Raw genomic sequence first — 14,364 nt, forward strand, 5'->3', positions numbered from 1 at the left:
CTATCTATCTATCTATCTATCTATCATCTATTACATATCTTTCCATAAACCATCTATCTCTTTCTATCAGAGTATCATACATGTATGTATCACTCATTCATTCACTCACTCACTCACTCACTCACTCACTCACTCACTCAATTACATATGTATCAATCATCTTTTTTAAATCTATCAGTCATTTATATATAGAAAACATCTTTTTCTATCATCTATCTAAATTTATCTATCATCTATCTATCTATCTTCTATATCTGTCTTACTATCTCTACCTTCCTATTATCTATTATCTATCTATCTATCTATCTATCTATCTATCATCTATCATCAATCAGCTATATCTATATTATCATCTATCTGTATACACACACACACACACACACACAGAACTTTATTCTTTATGCATAGACATTTCAGTGTAGATTATAGAACTTATGATAGAGGCAATATTATTTCCAAACATACTTTATACGTCTTCCTTCACCATGTGGGTGCTTTGAAAATTCTGATTTAAAATATTCTATTTTGGAAAAAATATAATTTGACAGGGCCTTAATGTCAATTATATATAAAGAACTAAAATAATAGCATAAACAAGCAAACAATCCAATTAAAATGAACAACTTGTGTAAATAGACATTTCTAAAAAAAGACATGTAAAATGACCAATAAGTGTATGAAAAAAAATCTCAACACTCCTAATTACCATGGAAATGTCAAACTATAATGAAATACCAACTCACCTCAGTTAGAGTGAATACTATTAAAAAGTCAAAATAAATAAATAAATAAATAAATAAATAAATAAATACTCCAAACCAAAACAAACCTTTAACAAATCCTGGGTAAAGAGAAACTCTTATATATTGTTGGTGGGAATGTAAATTAGTTACAGCCATTACGGAAACTGCTATGGCATATCTTCCAGAAACTATAAATTGATCCTGCAATTGCAGTATCAGGCATGCAGTCAAAGAAAAGGAAATCAGCATGTGGACAAGATCCCTGCTCACCCACAGTTACTGCACTCTTGACAACAGCCAAGAGGCAGAGTCAACCAAGGAGTCCACCAACAGGGAAGGGGTACAATCAGAGAGTGTAGCATGCACACATAGAGGGATATTCCTGAGCCGTGTGAAAGAGAGAAATCCTGCTATTTGTGGCAACATGTTGACATTGGAGGATAGCATGCAAAGTGAAATAAAGTCATGTAGAGAAAGATGAACAGCACTTGCTCTTACATGTGGGAGCTAAGGAGGTTGTCATAGAAAAGGAGACTGGAGCAGTACTTAGGAGAGCCTAGAAAAGGGGGCAGGGCGCTGAAGAGAGGATAGTAAATAGGCATAAGAGTGAAGTAGGACAGTAGTGACAACTTCTGATATTCTATGGTATAGCAATGTAAGTATGATCAGAAGAACAAGTTCTTCTGAGAAGTATAGAACATTTTGAATGTTATGTACATTAAACAACAACAACAAAACCAAACCTGAATTTCTGATCCTCCTGCCTCCACCTCCCAAGGGCTAAGATTATAGGTATGTGCTGACACACTCAGCCTACACAGTGCTGGGGACTGCATCTAGAGGGATTTGTGCATGGTAGGCTGGGGAGAGGATTTGCTTTACAAGTGTGAGGAAACAAATTCAAATCTACAGCAGACATATTAAGAAAACCTGGGCAGAACAGTAAATGTCTGTAATCCCCAGTGCTTGGAAGACAGAGAGGAATACTTCTAGAGATTTCTGGTCAGCGAGTTTGACTGAGTTGGTGAGCTCTAGGTTTAGTGAGAGACCTTGTTGAAAAAGAAAAAAAGTGTCAAGCAAGCAAGAAGCCTAATGTTGGCTTCTGTCCTCTATATGCCATTTATGTAAACACACACACACACACACACACACACACACACACACACACACACAGAGAGAGAGAGAGAGAGAGAGACAGAGACAGAGAGAGAGACAGAGAGANAGACAGAGAGAGACAGAGAGAGAGAGAGAGACAGAGACAGAGACAGAGACAGAGTCAGAGAGATGGTGAAATGCAATATGGCAGCCACCCTGATTTTTATTCATTGCAGACATTCCCTAACATGCACTCGTATCCCACAAGTCTGTGCAAACATATCCATGTGTCTATTAAAAGTGAAAAATTAACATGTCCCCCCTCATTGTTTGTGAGGGGCAGAGACTTAGCAAGCTGGTGAATATGCTGTTTGTCATTTGGTTTCTAATACCCCGAATGAGGTCTCCTATAAGCCCCTTCCTTCATAGAATGCTTTATGCAGAGGGTTTGTTGAGGTGTGTGCTCATGTGTGCATGTGTGAGTGTGTTAATCTTGTCAAGCTTTCTCAAAGTATGCATGTCACATATTACAATGCTGATAGAAAAAGAAAAGACCTAACCAAGAGAACATTTTTGTACCACTCTTACAGAATGAGAAGTGCAATAATGTATCTAGTTTTGTTTCCTGTTTTGTATATTGCTCTTTTTCACTATCTTACTCCATTACATTATATCTCTTTCTCCCTTATTTTCCAATAAGCCTTTTCTTTATCTACTCGTAGCCTGTTATCTCTCTTTTACCTTTATCCCACTAAGCACTGCCTTTATTTGCATAAGGTTTGTTTTCTGGCTCTTTTGGAACACTCTTCTCAGTGGGAAACGATGCAGGAGTCTGTGATGCTGCTATTGACCTGATGGCTTTGTTCTTAATCACAAGTCTGAAACGTGGTTTCAATTATTTGAATGAGGATTTTCCTACTAATTGATCTGGGATGGAAAGTCCTTCAGATAGCTGATCTAACTATAGCTGGCAACGAGCCTCTAGTGTGTCAGCAAAGCTAACCAAACAACATGGAATCCTTCCTTGTTCATTTATTTTTTTGAACTGTGTAGGAGAGATATGTAAATAATGGAGCTATTTATATCAACTGCCACTCAGCTTCATCCAAGAGTAACGGCTGTTCCTTTAAACTGTTCTGCCTGGCATCTATTTGGATGGGTGATAACCAGAGTACATTTGCTGTGTCAAGAACTATACATTTTCATGCCATTTTTATTTGAATGGAGTTGAAAGCTCTGAAAATTGGTCCTGATGGGAATCTTTAACCACCCTGGAAGACACAGGAGTGCTAGAGGAAAGGTGAACCGAGTGGTTTCTCTCCACAGAACCACAATCACATGCACAGCCAACTCTTAATTAAGAGTAAAAGCCGGACAGTAACTTAGCTGTTTGGAATTGAGTAGACACATTTCTCTTCGGATGTTAGGAATATTCTTTTTCTTTCGTTAAGAATACAAACATGAAGACACTTGGAGACTTGAAGCACATGTTTTTTTTTTTTTTTCAATTTTTTATTAGACATTTTCTTCATTTACATTTCAAATGCTATCCCGAAAGTCCCTTATACCTTTCCCCCACCTTGCTCCCCTACCCGCCCACCCCTACTTCTTGGCCCTGGCGTTCCCCTGTACTGGGGCATATAAAGTTTGCAAGACCAAGGGGTCTCTCTTCCCAATGATGGCCGACTAGGCCATCTTCTGCTCCATAGTTCATATGGTTAGTTCATATTGTTGTTCCTCCTATAGGGTTGCAGACCCCTTCAGCTCCTTGGGTGCTTTCTCTAGCTCCTCCATTGCTGCCATTTGCAGTGTTTTGCTGGCAAGCATCCTCTCCTTGAGGTCATGTGACTCAGATGTTCGCTTTCTGATATAAAACGTCTTTTTTTTTGGAGCGGATAGATTCTGTGGTTAAGAATACACTTAAAAATGATTTCACGAACTGGCTCATTTCCTTTCTTCTTGTCTTAAGAAGAAACTTACTTTAAAAACCAAAGCCCAATAAGCTAATTCATTGCATATGTATTTAGAGATCATGGTTCGAAAAAGTGGGATTTTTAATTGTTTTCTTTGGTGTGCTATTATAAAACCTTTTAAATAGTTTTTGTTTTCTTTAGTCTCCATTGCACAACTGCGCATTAATAAACAGATAATAGTGTGTGAATCACTTTTTCTTGTTTCCATTCTGTAGTAATGTGGATACTATGCCTCTGTAAGAAAAAGCACCATTTTGTTACCAACACTAGGAATTCTGGTTTGATTTAGTTTTGTTTTTCTTTGTTTTAACTTTCAGTTTTTTGGGGTGGTGGGGGTGGTGGTGGCTTTGAGGGTATTGCACATAGCACAGGTTGGCCTGAAACTCCTCTCTGTAGGTGAGCATGACCTTGAACTTCTGCTCCTCCCGCCCCCACCCTCCCAGGACTGGGATTACAGGTGTATGCTAACACACTCAGTCCTTGTAGTGCTTGATTTTGCTTGAAGTCAAGAGGGCTTCATACATGGTATAAGCACTCCCAACTGAACTACATATTCAACCTTTGACTTGTTTTTAACATGTAAAATACAGCTAAAAATAGCACTTCTTTCTTCTTGAGAATCATGCTTTGGAGCTTTTCCCCTCTTTTTCCTTTTTTGAAACAGAATTCCACACTGCTGTTTGTTTTTGCTGTTTTGGGATAGGGTCTCCTATAGCACAGACTGGCTTCAGGTTCTCCCAGTGGGTTTGAATGACCTTGAATTCTTGATCTTCTGCCTCCACTCCCAAATTCTGGGATGACATATGTGTCCCACCACTGCTAGCTATAAAACACCCAATCTTTTTTTAAAATTTTTAATATTTTTTTATTACGTATTTTCCTCAATTACATTTCCAATGCTATCCCCAAAGTCCCCCATACCCCCCCCACTTCCCTACCCACCCATTCCCATTCTTTTGACCCTGGCATTCCCCTGTATTGGGGCATATAAAGTTTGCAAGTCCAATGGGCATCTCTTTCCAGTGATGGCTGACTAGGCCATCTTTCGATACATATGCAGCTAGAGACAAGAGCTCCGGGGTACTGGTTAGTTCATCATGTTGTTCCCCCTATAGGGTTGCAGATCCCTTTAACTCCTTGGGTACTTTCTCTAGCTTCTCCATTGGGAGCCCTGTGATCCATCCAATAGCTGACTGTGAGCATCCACTTCTGTGTTTGCTAGGCCCNGGCATAGTCTCACNAGAGACAGCTATNTCTGGGTCCTTTCNGCAAAATCTTGCTAGTGTATGCAATGGTGTCAGCGTTTGGAAGCTGATTATGGGAGGGATCCCTGGATATGGCAGTCTCTAGATGGTCCATCCTTTCATCACAGCTCCAAACTTTGTCTCTGTAACTCCTTCCATGGGAAAACACCCCATCTTTAGTATGCTATATGTAAAACTGTAACAGGGTAAAACCTAATAGTGACGTTGTAGCTTTGGGTCCTTCAGCTGTGTGGTCAGAAGATTACTTCATGGCTTTGGATGTTTCTGTCATTGTTAAAATTGGAAGCCATGTTTGCTTTACTCTGTAGGATTTAGAAGCAGATTGAGATGAACAATTAAAACTGCTTGGTAGCATTTAGATCCTTCTGTACCTGATCATAATTGTCCTTCAATTTGAAGATTGTCCAGTGATGGCCAGTGTGTGCACAACCTGTGACATCTGTGAGGTCAGACAGCGAAGTTAGATCTGCCTGGGGACCCACACATCTGTGAGGTCAGACAGCGAAGTTAGACCTCCCTGGGGACCCACACTCAGAGTGCTTGTCTTAGTTGTCTCAGCTGCTCAGAGTGATGCTGATGCCATCTGTCACCTGCCACAGCACTTAGGTGTGCTGCTACGACACAAAGATTAACTGATCTTTAATGTCATACATGAATACCATGTTTACATCACTTCCATTCTTTTTCTTCTACCCAACTCCTTCCATGTCATTTCCCACCTCTTACATTCATGTTCATATTACATTCTTTTTTTTCATATTACATTCTTTATTTATTATTCACACACACACACACACACACACACACACACACACACACACACACACACTAAACCTGCTGAGTCTATTTTGTGTTACTCATGTGTAAGCATTTAGGGCTGATCACTTGGGATTGCATAATCTTTTAGGGAGCTTGTCCCTGGAGAAGACAGAATCTGCTTCTTTCAATAGCCATTAGTTGCCAGTACCTCTTCATCTAAGGATACGTCCTTGTGTGTTTTAGAAAAAACATGGCTGAGTTGGTATGTCAACTGGTACTTTCATTATTTGGGGCTTATTTGGGGAACCAGATTGTTGAGATTTCATGTGCACAGCTTCCCCCCTGTCATATGTAGAAGATCCCCTATGCCACAGTAGATGCCCTGGTCTTCTGGGTCTTTCAATCTTTCTACTCCTTCCTTGATATTCTTTGAGCCTTAGGTGTAGGGGCTGAATTAGAAATGTACCAAATGGGGCTGGGTACCCCACAGTCTGATGTTCATTGCATTTTAAGTAATTGTATATTTCTGTAATGGTGTCTGTTTGCTGCAAAAAGAAGTTTCTTTGCTGGGTTATATATAGCTATAAGTATTTAGAATGCAGTTAAAAATTATACTGGTTCAGGAAGGTGACAGTAGCAGTTTCTTCTCTGAGGTCCATGACTCCACCAGCCACTGGTAGTTGGATAGATCCATAATATCAGCCATGATTTCCCTCCTTTGAACTGGTCTTCAGTCCAACTGGACAGCTGTTGGCTATCATCGAGATGCAAGTCTTATTATTGCCCCTTTTGGGATATATAGCCAGGTTGCTGATTGTTATGGTTTGTAGGCATTATAGTTAGGTAGGACTATTAAAATATTTTTCTCCTTTGAAATCTTTAATAGCACATTTAAATATTATGAAAGCTAGTCACCAGGGAAGGGGCTTTCAGGTCAATTCTAGTTTTGCTTCTTCAAGTCCTGGGTCTAAAGTGTTTGATGTCTTTAGTAACAGATTGTATCTTCAGCAATAGGGTTGTATTTTCAAGTACTGTCAAGAAACTAAGGGAAAGGGAAATAGCCTGTAGTGTTATGGGACTCTCTTGGACCTTGAGTGCTACAGAACAATATAGTAATTCTACTTTCCAATCGCAGTCTCTAGGATTAATGCGTTTATGACTTAATGTATTCATTAAGTTGGAGTCTAAATTATATAAGGATTTTAGTAAAAAGCACCGGCCCATTTGTCCTGTTGAACGGCTCTCCTGAGGTTCTATCTTGTAAAATGAATTATGTATTCTAGTTATCCACATAAAAGACACACAACCCTGTTATTTTATTTACAAGCTATAAGCCTAGATTGGGCAGGTTTTCGAGCTATTCTACCTTACATCCCAGACATATGTTCTTTGTTACTTGTTACTCCTGGCCACATGGTCATGGTCTATCTCCTCTTATGGTGGCCTTCTCATCTCTTTGTCTCCTTTCTCTCTCTTGTCTCTATGTGTGAGTCCCAGCCAGGGAACTAAAAATCAGCCTAACTCTATCTCCTGCCCAATCACAGGCTTTAGCCTTTATTGACCAATTAACTTGGGGAGCAAGGTTACAGAGTGTCACTTGGTGTACACGAGAATCTTCTCATCGGGAGCAACCAGATATTGGGGGCCAATATTTAGTATTTTAATACATAGTACCAGTAGGCCAAGCCCAACACTAACCCAGATTCTCAAGGATCAAGAACAACCTATTAGCATCTTCACTAATAGTAGCAGTTACAAACTCCATGGCTTAACATGTTCATAAACCTAGAGGTTTCTCAAACTTATATCCTAATTATTCACTGTTGTAAAGATGGAAGCAAACAAGCAGGCAAAATGTTTGTTAAACAGCCTTTAGTTTTTGGAAATGACCTCCAGGAATCAGGAGTGAAACCATTCTTTACTTGGAGAGTCAAGCTGCTTTGTTTGAAATTCTTCAATTGGGTGTACACACCCACACCCACACCCACACCCACACCCACACACACACACACACACACACACACACACACACACACACTTCTATAAGAGAGTTGGAAAGTCAAAAAGATATGTAAGTCAGTGTCTAGTATCTGCAGAAGAACCACGTGAGAGATAGTTACTGTGACTGAGTTACAGTCACAACTGTGTTGATCTCATCCAGCATCCACCTGGAAGCAGAACTCAGCAACTTGATTCATTCTCTTTCAGCCTAGATCAGATACAATTCTACCACTCATTAGGAAGTTAATTGAATGTTACAGAAAGTTTAATGAGGGAGCAGGACACATATTTATTTTGGATACCACAGGACAAAGCTTAATAAAAAATTTTCATTACATGTTTTTGCATCAAATTTCTTACTTTTATTTAATTCATTTTTTTTTCTTTGCCCCACCTGATACATCCTGATCTCTTCCAGCCATAGCTTCACTTTCCAAATTAACTTTACACATCCATATAAGTTTCCACGTGTGTTCCATTTAGCTAGGCAAAAGTCTAATCTATCCAAGCCTTGAAAGTGATTCTCTCACTATAGAGTCTATTCTGGGGGCATTCCAACCCCTTTACCCATATTCTGTGAGATTATTTCTGTGGTGGGGTTCAGAAGATAGCACTGAAATTTCCATAAGTAAAACAAAAACGTTCTCTAAGAAGGTCTCAATTTAAAATGTGTATTAACAGTATACTACTCTGCTTCAGGCACCCTGTTGAGCTCTTAGAATACTAAAAAGATGATAAAATAACAAATAATAGTTCCAAAAGGAGGACCTGGGCTTTAACTGAGAGAGCTTCCTAATAACCAAGATAACTCCTCACTGAAAGGAGCCACCAATAGGGGCTGGAAGGATGGGTTTGGTCATGGAAGGAGAAGGCCTAAATTCAGATCCCTACAAACTATGTAGAGCTACATGGGACTGTAATCCCAACACTTTTCAGCAAGATGGAGGGCTGAGATGGGAGAATGCCTGGCTCTGTACAAGTAGCTTGTCATATTCAGCTGTGAATCTCATACCTTATCTCATAGACGGAATCTCAGACTTTATCTCATATGAGGTAAAAGACAAGGATTAATACTGTGACTTCTACTCATGTGCCATGACACCTGCACACCCTCCCCCTACACACACATGCACACATGTATTATAGGAGGATAGGAATGAGAGTGAAGAAAGGTCAGTTTGTTGTAAGAACATAATTAATCAAGTTAGGGAGACAGAAAGGCAAGAAGATTATCTTCTGGATGATGCAAGATTTAACCAGGGATAGAACAATACAATGAAATTACTCAAGGGGAGAGACAAGAAGAAGTCTCTATTCCTAGAAGGTGCTAATTGGCTGTGTGAAGGCTATGATATTTAAATCTTTCCTGTATTTCTAAGCTAAGACAGAACATACAGAAGAGGCATGGTGTATGCCCACATTGTAGTTTGAAGCAAAGCTTTGACTAGAGTTAGTCAATGTGTTGTGGACCTCTAGGCAGAAAGCTCTTGCACTAGGGCAATAGAACCTGAGTCTTACTGTTGTCAGATGAGATTCCTGAAAAAAAAAAAAAAAAGATCAGTTCACTTGGGTTTGATAATGAAAGTGGGACAGGTGGTTTTAAATATGATCATTAGATCGAAGCCAGTTGAGAAATGTACTAATATCTACTGAGGTAACTCTGTATTAGATCAGACATAAATAGGAGAGATGCCATGTGGAAAGGATGTGTGTGTGTGTGTGTGTGTGTGTGTGTGAGAGAGAGAGAGAGAGAGAGAGAGAGAGAGAGAGAGAGAGGGAGAGAGATATCTTAGTTCCATATGTGGCTAGAAGGAGACAGGTTAAATTGGAGATAAAATTTGACTATGCATTGTAAATTGCCTTTTTGCTGTTGTTGATACAGTTAATCAGAGTTCAGGAAACATACAGTTAAGTCATTTAAAATACACAAATCCAATACTTTTAGCATGTTTGAGACATTCCTATAAATTTTAGAGTTCTTTTGCAAAGAAAACCTTTTATAAGGCCAGCCGCGTCAGGCCTTTCTCACCCCAAAGGCTCTGATTTTACTGTTTCTTGTAAACTTGTCTGTTCTGAGCATTTCATATGCATGCCATCATACAAACAGCCTTTTGTGTCAATTAGTATAACCATATGACTGTCTCTTGCTGGCATGTGGTCAAAGTTCATGGATAGTATAGCTTTGGTTACTTTCCTCTTTATACTTGAGTAATATTTTATCCTGTGGGAATACTACAATGTTTTCTTCCACTGTGTTTATTCAGATAGTTGCTTGGAATAACTGTAGGAATAGTTATGTAAGAAAAGGTATTTGAAGGAAGATAGTGCATCATGTTCCACTGGTTCTTTGGAGGCTGGTGTGTAACTTTTAGGTTATGGGCTCTCCTTAGAAGTTCTAATTATAATTGGTTGACTTAGAAGGGAACACTAGGGTCCTGGTGCTTCTTCTTTTGCTTTGTCATTTCTGGCCAAACACAAGCAGTTTCTTGTGCCCAATACACCTGCTGTGATATACAGTGTTACCGTACACTATAGCCCAAGGACAATGGGATGAAGTGCCTATGGAGTGAGCCCATACAAAACCTTCCATTTTTATAAATTGACTTAATCTTGGGTTTGACTTACAGCAATGAAAAACTGCGTTGTACAAACACTAACAAGTTTTTGCATTTAGAGACAGATTTTAAAAAAAAAGAGTTTAAAAAGGAAACAGAGAAAAAAAAAATAGCCCAAATGATGAGACGAACCACAGAGGGATTTCTTCTTGTTATAAAAACTAAAAATGAAGAATGTTTCCTTCAGCAAAGTGGCTGGATACAAAATTGACAAGAAAAAAATCATTAGCCCTCTGTTTTATAAATGATAAATGTGCTGAGAAAGAAATCAGGGAAACAACACCCTTCACAACAAACAAAAATAATATAAAATATCTTGGTGTAACTCTAACCAGGCAAGTGAAAGACCTGTATGACAAGAACTTCAAGTCTCTGAAGAAAGAAATTGAAGAAGATATTAGAGAATGGAAAGATCTACTATTCTTATTGATAGGTAGGATTATCATTCTAAAAATGTCCATCTTACCAAAAGCAATCTACAAATTCAATGCAATTCCCATCAAAATCCCAACACAATTCTTTAGAAATCTTGAAAGAACAATTCTCAACTTCATATGGACCCAGGAGAGCTAAAACAATTCTGTTCAATAAAAGAACTTCCAGAGGTATCACCATCTCTGATTTCAAGCTGTATTACAGAGCAATAGTAATTAAAAACTGCTTGGTATTGATATAAAAACAGGCAGATTGATCAATGGAATCAAATCAAAGATCCAGAAATAAACCTACACTCTTATGCACACTTGATATTTGACAAAGAAGCCAAAATAATACAATGGACAAAAGAAAACATCTTCAACAAATGCTGATCTAACAGTACCTCTGTATGTAGAAGAATGCAACTAGATCCATATTTATCATTCTGCCCCAAACTCAGGTCCAAATGGGTCAAAGATCTCTACATAAAACTAGATACATGAAATATAATAGAAGAGAAGGTGGGTAAAAATCTTGAACTCATTGGTCCGGAGACAGCCTCTTGAGCAGAACACCAATAGCTCAGGCACTAAGGTCAACAATAAATGGAATCTCATGAAACCAAAAAATTTCTGTGAGGCAAAGGACACTGTCAACAGAACAAAATGGAAGCCTACAGATTGGGGAAAGATCCTCACTACCCTACATCCAACAAAGGGCTAACATTCAATATATATATATATATATATATATATATATATATATATATAAAACCTCAAGAAGTTAGACTCTACAAAACCAAATAAACCAATTAAAAATGGGGTATACTGTCACAGGATTTTCCATGTCCAATTACATTAGGGCAGCAGGAGGCCTGTGATTGGACAGGGAAAGGGAGTTGAAGCTAGTGTGGTAGAGACAGAGAACTTCTTAGGGCAGAAGGAGGAAGGCCAACATGGAGGTGTATATGAACCAGCTGGCTTTCTATCAGACACAGGTAGTGATGATATCATAAGGTTAGAATAATTGGGATAAAGCTTTTATCATTATCAATTGGTTCTGAAATTATTGTATTGGCATCTTGTAAATTGAGAATTTATTGATACATAAATCTGATTGGTTAATTATGCTTCTAGAGTCTTGTTTCTATCAAGTAAATGGGTATTGTGACAGGTGACCTCTGGTGGATGGTCATGTGGGGGCTAGCTATAGAGTTGCCAGTGGCAGGAGCATGGGAAGCCTGTTGGTCTGGCCCCATCAGAGAGTTGGTGGGCAGAGAGCAACTGGAGCTCAGAGAGTTGGTGGATTCTTTTTAATATTTCCCAAAACAGTATACAGCTAAACAGAGTTTTCTCAACAGAGGATTCTCTAATGGCCAAGGAACTCTTAAAGAAATTTTCATTTTCCTTAGTCATCAGGGAAATGCAAATCAAAACGACTTTGAGATTCCACCTCACACCAGTGGCTAAGATATGGCTAAGATAAAATGGCTAAGATAAAAACTCAAGTAAAAGAACATGTTGGCAAGGATGTGGAGAAAGAGGACCACTACTCCACTGCTTTTAGGATTGCAAACTGTACAACCACTCTGGAAACCAAGCTGGCAGTTCCTCAGAAAACTGGGACTAGTTTTACCTCAAGACACAACTACACCACTCCTGGACATATATCCAAAAGATGCTCCACCACAAGGGACACATGCCCTACTATGTCCATAGCAGCTTTATTTGTAATATCCAGAAAGTGGAAACAAGCCAGATGTCCCTAAACTGAAGAATCGATAAAGAAAATGTACTACTCAGCTACTAAAAACAAGAACATTATGAAAATTCCACACAAATGCATGGAACTAGAAAATATCATCCAGAGTGAGATAACTCAGACCCAAAATAACATTCATGGTATGTATTCACTTATAAGTGGCTATTAGCCATAAAGTACAGGATACCCACACTACCATTCACAGACACAAAGAAGCTAAACAAGGAGCACCATGGAAGTACCCTTTAATCTCATTCAGAAGAGGAAACAGAACAGTCATTGGAGGCATATGGAGGGAGGGAACTGTGTGGGAGAGGGGAACAGGATACAGAGTAGTGATCAGGTGTGGGCAGAGATGGATGGAAGTATGAATGGAAATTGGCCAGCTGTGGTGTATGTGGGATATGCCAGAGTCCTGGGATGGGGGAGGCTCCTGGGAGTCTATAGGGCTTACTCTAGCTAAGACTCCTAACAGTGGGGGATATGGAACCTGAAGTGACCACCTCCTGTAGCCAGATTCCCAGTGGAGTAATAAGTACACCAACCCATCCACAAAACCTTCAGCCTAAAATTTTTCCTGCCTATAAGAAGTGTAGGCATGGAACAGAGACTGAGGGAATGTCCAACCAGAGATTGGCCCAACTTGAGACCCATCACGTGGGCAAGCACCAATCTCTGACACTATTAATGATTCGCTGCTATGCTTGCAGACAGGAGCTGCACATAACTGTTCCCTGAGAGGCACCACCCAGCAACAAACTGAGACAGATCCAGAGACCCATAGCCAAACATTAGACAGAACTTAGGTAGTCTTAAGGAAGAGTTAGTTGTAGGAAGGATTGAGAAACTTGGAGGGGATAAAAACTCCACAGGAGGGGCTGAAGAGATGGCTCAGTGGTTAAGAGCACTGTCTGCTGAGTTCAAATCCCAGCAACGTCATGATGGCTCACAACCATCTGCAATGAGATCTGATGCCCTCTTCTGGTGTGTCTGAAGACAGCTACAGTGTAATTACATCTACTATTTATTTATATAAATCTTTTCTTTTTTTAAAGAAACTCCACAGGAAGATCAACAGAGTTAAGTAACCTGAACCCTTGGGGCCTTGTTAATATATATTTAATTTTAAATGTATTTTATTAAGTATAATGTTAATTATTATAAATTATAAATAAAATGAAAGAAATAATACATAATATAGGATGTGTAATATAATATTGTATATATCATTACAATATTTTTTTTTATTTTCAATTGAAGATTTTATTATCTTATAGCCAATGTTCTCAAAATTTGACTAGCAAAATTGTAGAAATTATCAATAATTTCAGTAAAGTGTTATGATACATAATAGACTTACAAATTTTTACCACTCTTAATATATATAAATAACAAGCATGCTGAGAAAGAGATCATGGTCATGGTCCTCTTCTCAGTTTCCCAAATGAAATATTTAGGATATATATAACAAAAGAGGTAGAAAACCTTTACAATGAAAACTTTAAATGTGTGAAGGAAGAGATTACGAAAGATATTAGAATTTGAAGACCTCCCAAGTGTAGAATTGGTAGAATTAATATTGTGAAAAAAGACTTTCCTACCAAAACAATTGACTGATTCAATGAAACTACAATCACCATCCTCATCTCATTCTTCACAAGATAGAAAGAAAATCCTCAATTTGATATGGAACAACAAAAGACCCAGAATATCCAATTAGTCCTAGATAAGTGTT

This window comes from Mus caroli, chromosome 8 (assembly GCF_900094665.2).
Source record: "Mus caroli chromosome 8, CAROLI_EIJ_v1.1, whole genome shotgun sequence".
NCBI lineage: Eukaryota > Metazoa > Chordata > Mammalia > Rodentia > Muridae > Mus > Mus caroli.